A 10,382-nucleotide genomic window follows, 5' to 3' on the forward strand; every position below is an offset into this window, starting at 1 on the left:
ACGTAGTTAAGGATACCTCAGGTATGAATACGTCTATGAATGTCATTATCACCTATCACAGGGCATTAACTTTGTATTCGTTAGCAGTAATTACACCAGCATGTTTCCTAAAGCAAGCCATAATCACTGAATAAAGGAATATCACAATCATTTGCATTTTAGGCCATAAAAGATTCTGGTTCGTCATCCCTTTTTAAAATTAATAAATTGGTTGGTAAGTAGTGGAATTGTTATCTTATTTTGTCAATTTCAAACACACATCAACCGAACTGCACAATAATACCAGATGAAAGCAATAACGATAAGAAGTAGGGTTTACGTTTATGCGTTTATATGAGCCACGAGGCATGACCGGTAACATACAAAAGTAAAATTTTGGAATGGCAAATAACTTCTAAAATGTGGAACCGGAACCGAATTAAGCATACAAAAAATATATAACCATTTTCGGATTGAGAGGAACAAGGATTTTGCATGTGGTCTTACAGTCGAACAATGCTTTTTCAAGAAATATTATACAACAGTAAATGTCAACAACACTACTATATAATAGCCGCCTTTAAATATCTAGCCTGGAACAGACAAATTGTGGTTCATACAAATACAAGCCACGATTCACGTCACCATAGGACGATGACAACAATCACACAAGTAACTCATTCTTACCACCCGATCCTCATTAAAGTCAGCGCTCACAAAAAACATTGGGTGCTGAGGACCTATTCTGCCAAAGTTTTCACACGGTACTTCAAGCACTATTAATATTACATGTGATATCTATATCAGGGTCGCAGACAGACAGACATATAAAAGACAGTCAGACGACAGACAGACACAAATATGACTAGGTTTTCCTTTCAGAGAACTTGAACTGAATGAAAAATATAAAAAACATAATCTGTCTTAAAAGAAATATCCTAGGTTTCTCGGAATGTATGGTCGAATCCTCGTTGGTCAGTCAAAGGCCTCCTCAACCCATCTTTCAAAGGGTAGTCAAACTATTCTCTCACCTTCAGAAGTGGGTCGTAATACACACAGCCATTGACATGTCCCACTGCAATCTCTATAATACAGCCTCCATTGTCCGCGTCTTTGGATAATGCTATCTTAAACACATCGATGTCCTGAAGTGAAACCTTTGAATGTTTGTTTTTCTGAACACGCAAATTCTTCTTCAGTGCTTCCATCAAATGAACCTTCATAGGTTCTTGTTGATGCAGAGGATAGTCATCAAATTTGAGTCCTGCCATAGCAACGAACTTAGGTCCGCTGCGTTTTTTCTTTGAAGGACTACTCAGCATTGGAATGAGGTCTGGTGTAGCTCAACCTCAAATCTTTCACATTTTGCTGCCTGGAAGAAATACCCTTCAAAGCAGCAACTGTGCTCGAAGAAAACAGGACGAGCCTTATTCTTTCGTTTGATGCATTTTCGAATTTGCCAGTTGACAAAGACGGGAACTTTGTTTTGTAATCATGCGTAATATACATCTCTGATGGTTTGACGTATATTCTGAACACATCTTTGAAATTTATGATTTGTTGTGATTTAATCACTTAACATGTAACCAAATCATGGGTGAGGACTGAGCCAACTTATGAAGAGAGTCCACAGAATCTGATGAACTATAAGAACGCCACCTTGAGAATTTCTAAAAGCAGACAGTATCTTAGTGAACTGAAGCTGCAATGTGCTCATGCGCACGTCTTCCAAATTAGGGTCTAAATGAATGAAGAATAGGTTTGGGAGTGTTGACAGCTAAAATTTTCACAATTCCAAAGCACCCCTGAGCATCTTCTACAGTCACCTGGAGAATACATCAAATCTACATGTACTAACACCAAAATATGTTTTAAACAACTACTTCGCCAGACCTATGCTAATCTACTTGGAAGCAATTATACAAAATATTAAATCAATATTATTTTGGGAGAATCAGTTTTTGCGCTTTCATCATATGTCAATATTGATTTTTAAGGATTTGTTTCCTTTGTCTGTTTACCTAATGATTCCGAGCCATGGATAGCTAGTTTTTCCAAGTAGTGAGGTTGACATATGATACTCATTAGCATTATTATAACTTCAGGATCTACAATTTTCCAAAGAAACGCAGTCGTGTACATACTCATTAAAAAATGACACATTAATGAGGCTAACAGGAGGAGCTCCATCATTCCTATTACCATGATTTTCAGTGCTCCATTCTCATAATGTTCCCAGCTAGTTTACCCTTTACCCCAAATGGAATCTGTTTCGGCGGATAATCAAGACAGGTTATTCTCTTGCATATACATTATATATTTAAGGTCTTCTGAACCAGTACAAATCACAATGTGCTTTTGGTTTGATATCACCACTATCCCTTTCCGAAAATAAGTGACTGTAAAACATTGGTGTTAATGCCGCTTCAAACGGTATTCCAATTATATCAAGGCGTGCAAGCTTACTGGAAGAAAGTTGATAAAGTCTCTGATGTTTTCCACTTCAGTGACACCCACGGGCACGGGTATTGTGTTGACAGAGTTGGAAACATAATCGGGGCGAACCGGGAACCAAACCCACGATCAAAGATATGTGGCGTGCCCAAGGGACGTAACTCTGTACAGCAAATTGCGGCATCTTAGACGACTCATAGACCACCCGTGCCCCACGGTTTGGGAAATGCAACTAATCACACGATAAACCAGAGGGGCCGGGGTTTACGTACTCAATCCCCATGTATCATAGCAATAAGAGTGCCGCGACCTTCAATAAATATCATATATAAACTTCAGAGCCACACCCACTGTTGACTTGAGTGAGTGAGTATAGTTTTACGCCGCTTTTAGCAATATTCCAGCAATATCACGGCGGGGGACACAAGAAATGGGCTTCACACATTGTACCTATGTGGGGAATCGAACCCGGGTCTTCGGCCTGACAAGCGAATGCTTTAACTACTAGGCACCCCGACCGCCCTTGACTTGAGTGACTTTGAGGAAGAATTTGACTATCATTATAGTTCACATGCATCTAAGAAAAATTCAAAGGGCAACACAATGTGATATATGTTTTTTAATACAACAAGAAATTGGCTAAAAGTAGGTCACCGCGATCAACTACTTTTATTAACAGATTGTGATCACGTGATTATATTACTCATTACTGTATAAGACTTATAACATAACAACATGCAGTAAAAGCCATGGTAGTGACAGCTACATATTCACAGTGCCTTTGACCTTAAATGGAAGTCATTCACGACCATGTCAGACCCACCCCGAGGATGACATGTTGTCTGGTAAATTGTTTCAGGTTTCGACATTGGGGATGACATGAATAATCTTTGTCTCGTAAGAATTCCAAAGGTAATCAAGACGCTATATTTATGTGATGTTTAATTTCGGCAAAATTATAAAGTTAATAAAAAAACATGACATTAAACATGGTAAAGCATCCCAAGTTACAACGGGCTGTCATAAACATGCATTATTACCAATAACAGAATGAAAAGTCAGTTTTCCGTTTTCCATAACTTTCCAGTAACGCTCCAGGTACCTTCCCATTTTGGATCCGAAAAATTGCGGGACGGATACCTTGTAAATAAAGCGGCAAAACTTTTTCCATGCCCAATAGAAATTTCTGCATAAAGCAGAATCGATTGTACGATTCCGATCATTACATGAGCATGTGTTTATGAATCACTATCAAACAGTAATACCAGGTGTTCGCGAAAAGGTGAGCGTATCCTGCACCACCGGTGGTAACCATCATAAACACAAGTAAAGGCAAGTAAATTGTTCACATTAAAAAATACCGGAACATATGGCAGAAGTCAAAACAGAGAATTGCATCTGGCATCATTTTTGTCACTGATGCGTCAAATTTGGAAATGTCCTCCACAAGGCTTCCATAAAACTTTTTGAAAGCTTTACAGAGGGCTGGAATATGGTAAACTTGATCAAACAACATTTGAGCAATAGTCGTATTATGCTCGTTTAAATTTTTGTAGAAAGAGCATGCTCGTTTATATCTAAAAAGTTATGAAATGTAAAAACCTAAGATTGGTGCTGCTGGAATATTGCTCGACATGTAGGGAAAGTTGACTATTGTCAAACAGTCTTGTGGAGAGTGTTTTGTCACTCTGAAGCTTTATGCATATATCTAAATATGAAACTGATGAGGTCTCACTGGTATCCTTTATTTCTTGTTCAGGTTTGTAGATCAGTGGAAGAGAATTGGCTATGTGATTGTTATTGAACGGTATCAGATCATCAATATACCTGAAACTTAAAACATCCGTAAATTAAAAACACATTTAAAGACTGCTGAAGGGCTCGAAAATGGAGAGATATATATCTGAGAGCTTTTCGGAAAATAGAAACATAACTTTTCATGCTGTGGATGTTTTAAAGCATGTCACAAATACCACAGGTCGTGACCACAATACTTACAAAGACGGACTTCCGATGGCCGAATTCTTTTAAAAAAGTCTGAAAGTAAACAAACAGTAATAGTAACACATCTACAATTGTTTCTAAACCTTGTAAATATAAATATGACATAAATACACTACCATACCTATTATGTATTCAACCTTAATGCTCCCCATGGATATTTCTCTTATTGTAAACCATTAAATGTGCCTGTAGTGGGACTTACCTTTTATCTTGCCTAACATCTAAAATAGTTAGTTTTGGGGGTTAATGGTTTTCATAAATTTGCCCGCCACAGCGGTATAAAACTGAAACAAAACAGGTATATTGCCGATAAAATTGACTTGAGATGTCCGTGATGTACAAAGCCTAAACAAACATACATTGTTGTGTATGGCTATATGGCGACAAACAATCCTTTCGCATCCGTTTGTTTCACACTTTGCCTAAATAAAATGAAACACCAGAAAGCAAAATTCGTTTTAGGATAATCACTCGGAGAAACTATTTGATGTATAATTTGTGTGGTACAGCTGAAGACAACAATACGAAATCTGTCTCATCAATCGGCGTATTAATCCAACACAAGACACGCCATTCTGTTATCAGCTAATCAGGGAAAAGTTGCCCAAGGGCAAGATAATACACTGTAAAGAACATTATTAATGTTAGCGAATAAATATTGCGTGTATTTCATTTTATCAACAATATGATAAAATTTAAATAAATCAGAAAAATAATCAGAGAAATATCTATTTTCATAAAAATTAGTTTACGAGAATTGTGCAGATTTAAGATTCAACAATGTGGCATCACAACCGAGTTGTAGATAATAAAAAGTGACTTTTCGTCAATTATTGAGTTTAAAGTTATTAGTTGCCGCATATCATTACAAGGTAAACAAGCAAGCTGTTACTATATACTAAGTAGATATTTTATGTCTTTCCATTTCTACCATACTGAAGAGACACTGCTATAGGACAGATTGTTTTTTTCCAAATGCTTTTTCTATCCATTTAGAGTTTAGTTTACGAGAAATGTTCAGATTTTTAGAATTATTCAGTCATGTATGCCCACAAATGAAGCGTAGATAATACGAGTTATCGTCAATTGCCAAGTTTAATGTTTTTGGCTACGGTGTATTAACAGCTGACTAAAATTTCAGAGAGTAACCAGTTGAATAACTTGATAATGCATTCACAGATATTTGGAGGTGTCAATTCTACAGAATGTAAGACCATAACTTCCAAATCCAAGATAGGAAGGTTTAATATATATCTCACTCAATATGATAATAGAACAACTAACAATAACAAACATAAAAGATAAGTGTTGGCATTAAAGTAATCCTATAATTACAGTTTATTGATAGCATTAAGTCCAGACTCATAACATTACAAGCATTCCGGACCTGTGTGAATGAATATCGGTAAAAGAAATTCGTTGTCAACCGACCCTCGGGGCGTGTGGTGTGATGTACCTTGTGTGTGAGCCTGTGTACCCCTCGACTGACGGTTGGGGGTACACAGGGGACATCACACCATATACTCCTCGGGGTCGGTTGAGAACTTATGATTTACACAATCTCTATAAAAAAGCAGCTCTATAAAACAAACGAAATTAATAACAGACCAGTACTTTACATCGCCGCATGTCAGTTGATTTAGAAGCAATCACTTTGTCAAAAAGGTATGTTTTGCGTCTGTCGTATTCTTGGCAGATACAATCCCAAAATGCATACTGGTACGGAAGGGTAAGTATCCTATAGTCCCCGCCACGGATCCGACGGAGAGAACAACTCCTTTTGGCACTGTGATATCGCTACTAAAGTCTTGGCGGATACCACCTGATGCTAGCCCGAAATGTATCTTGGTATTCAGTGATATCCACCACGAACTCGGCGGACAGAACCCACCCGTTTTGGTGCTTTGATGTGGCTACTGAATTTAAAATTCAAGATAAAGCTCATAGTTAAAACACAATCCGTCCACATAATTCTATTTTGCAAAGGTATGTTTGATGGGAGCAAAGTGTATGTTCAACTACAATTACATATTTGGTCTTCATTTATCTATTCAAGAGCCGGTAGCGTAGCCTAGTGTTTGTAGTGTTCGCTGGTCACTTCAAAGGTTCAATCCCCATCATGAGTACATTATATCAACCCCGTTTCTGACACCCCCAACCGCGATATTTCTGGGATGTTGCTAAAAGTGATGTAAAACGACTTTCGGTATGGCGCTCGAAGCGTAAAGACGTGCGACTGGCGCTCTCGTGTAAATCCACTTCAATCTTTCCACAAGCATGGCGGGGAGACGAAATACAAACAAACAGAACAACAAATCTACCCCAGCAGTACTGCTACACATAAAATCAGCTCGTATTTACGCCCGGAGCTGACAGATGAGGAGGAAAGCTCTGACGTTATTCTGCCCTTACATTCACCTTCGTCCTCCCCGCCTGCTGACGTTGCACCCAGCGACTTGAAAACGTTCCATCGCGAGGAATTGGACAAACAGACCAGCCAGATATGTTCCAAGATCGACTCTGTTAAAGAAGAAGTGGCTGACTTGTTCAAACGGGTATCTTCAGTGGAGTCGTCGGTGGAATTTATGTCGAAATCTATCGACGACCTTGGTGACAAAATGGCGTCGTCAGAACAACGCCTCCGTGACGAAATCGACAAGCTAAGAGAAAAGCTACTGATCTCAGAGATCCAACTTACTTATCTACGGTGTACCGAATACAGTCACAGATGTTGACAAGGCCTGTAGAAGCATTTTCAAGGATAATTTACACCTGGATTCACATGCGGTGGACAACATGTTGTTTGTGAATATTCACAGACTCCCTCGATTCACACCGAGCGAAGAACCTAATCCTATCATCATTAAATTCATGCGCATGGAGGACAAAGATCTCATTCTGAATACTACCTATTCCGTGGGGAGGGAATTGGCACAAGACCGGCTCAGTGTTCGTACAGACCTGCCTGTCGACTTAAAAAAACTTCGTGGCCGCCTGGTACGAAAAGCCGCTGAATTACGTAAACAACAACTACATGCAAAGGTTCGCGAAAAGGGTATCGTTGTTACCCTGTATTACAGAAAGGATGCCAGGAGCGCATGGAAAACTCTCAAAGAGGACGAGGAACCAAGAATCTAACCTAGCTAAATGTATGTGATGATGAGTGACCCATTTTCTCGATCAATGTTTTATTTGTTTCTTTTAAACACAAATCAAGTATAAACTTTATTTGAGTGCAGATCACATGCAGATCATGTTAGGGTTTCTTGATCTCGCTCTCGGACATGTGAAGATCCACTGTCACGTTGTTTCACAGTGTTACCGGAGACGCTTCTTGAACTTTTTACATTGGTATTTCGCATATCACATGACCAAGGTGTGTACGTCTGTCACGTGACCATTCAAAATAGCGGCCCGCAGGACTCGTGGAGAGGACGATATTTTTATAATATTTCTTAAATGGATAAGGTGTGAAAAATAAAATCAGATAGCCGCTTTTTGGGAGGTGAGTTTAAAATAACGAATACACTGTAGAATTACTGATGATGAGTGACCCGTTCTCTAGGTCGATTTTTATTTTGTTTGTTATAAATCACAAATGTAGTGTTAACTTTATTTTAGTGTAGATCAACATGTTAGGGTTTCTTGATCTCGCTCTCGGACATGTGAAGATCCACTGTCACGTTGAGTCACAGTGTTACCGGAGACGCTTCTTGAACTTTTTACATTGGTATTTTGCATATCACATGACCAAGGTGTGTACGTCTGTCACGTGACCATTCAAAATGGCGGCCCACAGGACTCGTGGAGAGGACGATATTTTTATAATATTTCTTTCATGGATAAGGTGTGAAAAATAAAATGAGATAGCCGCTTATGGGGAGGTGAGCTTAAAATAAGGAATACACTGTAGAATTACTGATGATGAGTGACCCATTCTCTCGGTCAATTTTTATTTTGTTTGTTATAAATCACAAATGAAGTGTTAACTTTATTTTAGTGCACATCAACATGTTAGGGTTTCTTGATCTCGCTCTTGGACATGTGAAGATCCATTGTCACGTTGTTTCGTTGTGAAAAAAACAAAAACAAAAAGAACACAAAAAACTGGAGAAATCAATTAAAAAACAAACTAGTATACTGTAGAATTACTGTATGAGATAATTATGATAAGACTTATTTGCATAATATCAGATATAAGTCTTATATGCATTGCACCATTAGTTCATCAGTTAAACTTTTGATCAATAGAGAACTTGTAAGTGTGTAAAACTCGTAAATCACATATCGGACAGCGTGTTGGTTTGGTTATTTTGGTCAGTTGAATATTGCATGAGGAAATATTCAACCGAATCACTAGTAACTGTGAATTTGGGATGTTAGCTTCACATTGGACAGTATTTAGTTGTGTAATGGTTTGACACTTGTGTGCTTCTTACTTATCATTATGACAGCTATTTTTGCTCCTGGTCTTTTCTGTTATATGCAACTGATACTTTTGGGTGAAGATTTTACCCCTTTTTTCTGGTGGTAGCCACATGGTGCCAGTTTGTATCATACGATGCTTTACTTGAAGTTTGTAGAAGCAAGTGTGAGTTTGATTTCAGTCATTTATGGTTTTAAAGCTTTTTCTTCAGATAGTTGTGAAAGTGTATGTATGTGTAAATTCAATCTTTCATATGGCCTCTGTGTATGTGAACAAATCTTTTATTGACAATGGCTAACTTAGGTTTTACCTGTTGCTCTATGAACTGTAGAGGACTGCAAGATAATGCCAAGAGATAGGATGTTTTTAACTTTTTACGATCTAAAGCCTACTCATTTTATCTACTACAGGATAGACATTTTACAAAAGAACAAGAACCAATTATAAGATCACAGAGGGGATTTGATTGCATCTTCAATTCCAAAAACAGCCAGTCCAGGGGTGTTGCGATTTTGTTTAACAAAAATGTGGACTATAAGATTCATAGGACTTACATGGATGACAATGGTAACTTACTTATATTAGATATAACTATTAGTGATCAACGGGTAACACTTGTGAATATTTATGGTCCCAATTTAGACTCACCAGAATTCTATGAGCAGGTTAAAGAGCAAGCTCATTTCATGGGAAATTAGGATTATATTTTAGCTGCAGATTGGAATCTTGTTTTGAATGAGTCACTAGGTGTTAATAATTACCAGAATATCAATAACCCTCGTGCTCGTGAAAAAATATTAAAATGAATTGGTGATTTTGATTTGGTAATGTGTGGAGAGATTTCCAGAAATCAAAAGGTTTACTTGGCGTAAAAAGTCACCCTTAAAACAAGCAAGATTAGATTTCTTCCTCATCTCAGAAAGACTCTATTCTTTTGCCACACAGGCAAAAATCACTGCAGGTTATAGAACTGATCATTCAATCATTGATCTGAGTATTTCATTTCAAACTTGTCCAAAGTGTAATACATACTGGAAATTTAATACTTCTTTGTTGAAAGATAAGTATTACATAGATCTAGTAAAAGAAACTATTTTAAAGGTTAAATCGCAGTATATTCAAATATATGGGGATGCTCGAAATATTAATGATATACCTAATCATGAAATTCAGTTTAATATAAATGATCAATTATTCTTTGAAGTCCTGCTTCTGGAAATCAGAGGAAAAACAGTTTCTTATTCTTCCTTCAAGAAAAAAATTATTGAAAAAGAACAAAACCGGATACAACAGATCGAAATTCTTGAAACTGCTAGTGTTATTAATTTTGATGATTTGGAAGATAAAAGAAAAGAATTGGAGGAAATTAGGAAACACAAGACGGCTGGAATTGCCATAAGATCTAGAACTAAGTGGATTATGGATGGTGAAAGAGTTAGCAGCTATTTCTGTAACCTTGAGAACAGGAATTTTGTCAGCAAGTCTATGACTCATTTTGAGTTAAACGATGGCACCACAT

General features: G+C 37.6%; 1 pseudogene; it reads right to left on the reverse strand.

Moving 5' to 3' along the window:
• Positions 1 to 954: 954 nt before the first annotated feature.
• LOC139460283 (uncharacterized) lies at positions 955 to 4,658 on the reverse strand (annotated as a pseudogene).
• Positions 4,659 to 10,382: the final 5,724 nt, after the last annotated feature.

This window comes from Haliotis cracherodii, unplaced genomic scaffold, assembly GCF_022045235.1.
Source record: "Haliotis cracherodii isolate W230 unplaced genomic scaffold, xgHalCrac1.p SCAF_14, whole genome shotgun sequence".
NCBI classification, from domain to species: domain Eukaryota; kingdom Metazoa; phylum Mollusca; class Gastropoda; order Lepetellida; family Haliotidae; genus Haliotis; species Haliotis cracherodii.